This window comes from Seriola dumerili, unplaced genomic scaffold, assembly GCF_002260705.1.
Source record: "Seriola dumerili isolate Sdu_G_001 unplaced genomic scaffold, Sdu_1.0 BDQW01001246.1, whole genome shotgun sequence".
In the NCBI taxonomy this organism is placed as follows: domain Eukaryota; kingdom Metazoa; phylum Chordata; class Actinopteri; order Carangiformes; family Carangidae; genus Seriola; species Seriola dumerili.
Window position 1 is genome coordinate 618,857 of NW_019175501.1, and position 2,719 is coordinate 621,575.

A 2,719-nucleotide genomic window follows, 5' to 3' on the forward strand; every position below is an offset into this window, starting at 1 on the left:
CAATTTTAAACCACCAACAACATCAAAACACAGTGTGTGCATCCCTTGAAGAAGTTGAAGCCACACTGAGGGGAAAAAATCAGGAAACATTGAGAATAAAGTCATAAAACAAAAACATAATTTTAGAAAAGAATAAAGTCTTTAATATTATGAAAATAAAAATTTAATTGTACAAGAAGCTCTAATTTTAGGTTTGTGTGTTGTTTGAGGGGAAATATCAGAAGCTTTAAAATGAGGACGTGGAGCTCATGTGAAGTTCAACTTTAGGTTTCACAGCATCATCATCTTCATCAGGATCATCATCATCATCATCAGGATATTGAAAAGATATTGTGAAGAAACTCCAGTTTATTCTGTTTGTCAGACAAAACAGCAGCCTTGCATGACTTTCATAATATGTCTCACAAATATGTTTTTTCTCTCTCCTAATTACATTTTTAATTCCCATAATATTACGACTTTATTCTCAAAGTTCCAGATCTTTTTCTTCCTCAATGTTCTCCCATCGTAGGAACACATGTCCTTTGTCATGAAGCTGATAGTTTTGAGTGTATTTACATTGAATATTTACTTTATCTTCGCTGCGTTTGCTATTGCACTGATCAACAGGTTGTAGTAGCAGGAACATCTTATGTGAAAATCAATATGAAATAATTTTCAGTGTGTCATTGTGACGTAGTGGAGTGAAACCACACACTGGAGGAGAGCGGTAACCCTCATAAGCCACAGGAATAACACTTTTGGGTCCTCAGGAAATCAACGTGTCCTCTAAAAGATGGAGACGTCTCTCCCTGAAATTTCTTTTTTCTCTCTCTTGTCCGAGACAAAGGAAGAACGAGCGAGAGAAGACGCTGCTGGAACAACTCAGTGTTGGACCGGTAGAAAGTCCAGATGCACCTGCACCTGGCACATCGGATCTGTGGACGAGAAAGCAGATATGGTCACATAAAATGAACCGTCAATAACACAACAGAGTTAGAGGAACAACTTCTTCCCCCCTCTGGCCGGTGGGATGTAATGCAACCCATTCGTGCAAAATAGCCACTTCCCCATGTACACTTTCACTTCTTACAATGTGCTCATGCTTCACATTTACTTCTTATTTAAATACAGTCCCCTTATGTTAGACTTCATTTTATTCCTTACCATGCAATAATCAAAATGAACATCATTAAGAAAGAAATAATTCTCATGAACATTTCAGTGACTATAATGAGCTTGTGCTCATCAGTACCTGTGACGTCAGAGTTGTACCAGGTACTGCTCCCCTACTAAACCGGTTGAATTTGAAGCGATACTCTCAGTTCTGAATTCTCCTCTGTCAGGTCAGTGAATTCTCAGAGTGGGAGCGTCCTCTCTTCTGCTTTCAAGGAACCCTGAACACGACCTGGTACTGGGAGTTCTTCCACAAAGGTCCACAGGTCGTATGTAACGCTGCGGCTTGATCATTTACTGAACCAGAATTTAGATATGATAGATTGATAACTGTTGTAAGTGCAAAGAAATGTCGACTGAAAGAGCCTTTAAAGCACAAGATGCTTCTGTCAGTGTAAGTCACTCTGTTGCAATGAAGAACCAATGGACAACCTGGAAAATGAAATATTTTTTTTGATCATCACTATTCAAGTTTTCAGTTAGGGTTGTATTGCTGTGGACAGCGTTGTAGAAAGAAAGATGAAATCATGGTGGTGTATAAAAAAAATTCAACGAGTGCTAATGTTACTGGAAGACTGTGGATTAAAACTCACACACTGAAGGAGAGGGTAATCCTCGTGTCCTTTTACAGCACAGGCATAAACTGTTTTCACCATAAAAAGTATGCTGGAAAAAGAATGTGCATCTTTCTGAATATTCTTTCCACTCTCGTACCAGATGTAAGGACGGATGATCAGGTAGAGGACAACTGCTGTGACACGTGAGACGTGACATGTAAGGGATAAGTTTGCACCCTTTTGATTCGCTCATCCTTCACCTGTAAACCTGGATTCATAAAGAAACAGCATTGTTTTAGACAGAACTGTCAACAGAATAAATGATAATAAGATTTTACAAAGATTCAGGGTTTAACTTATGTAGTTTCCCAACAGATATGTTACCTGTGACAGACAAAGTGACTCCAGGTTCACCTGTATATTTCCCTCCTGGTTGGTTTGTAAGAACCTGAACTTGTACTCAAGCTGAGTCGCTCTCTCTCAGGTCTGTGATTCTTCAGAGTGCAGTCGTTCTCCCCACAGTGGATACTGAACACGACCTGAATATCTGAGTCTGCTCTCAGATCCACAGGGTTCATTCCACTGAATCTAGTGAACCAGAAGGTTTTTTCTCAGCAGCAGTATCATGGTCATTCATACCTGGTGGGGATCTGTAGCTGCAGCGTATTTCCACTGTTGAATCCTTTTTAAAGGCGCAAGATGTGAGAGCGAGGGTAAACCACTCCCCAGTCAATTGTGACCCTGTATAACTGAACACAGAGCAGCAGAGACACAGATCTATAACAACATCAGACAACAGGCTCGAATATATGAGGGGGGGGGGGGGGGGTTTGGCCGAGGACCCACAAATGTTGAACCAATAGATTCAGTTTGCTACCTGGGTGCTAACATCCATCTTATCTTTCAGTGTTCTGAAAGACTCTGGAGAACAGGTCCACTCTGTAAATCCAGAAGCTTTTGAAGACGCATCATTAACAATGCTTCTCTGAAGTTTCGTCCATTTTCAG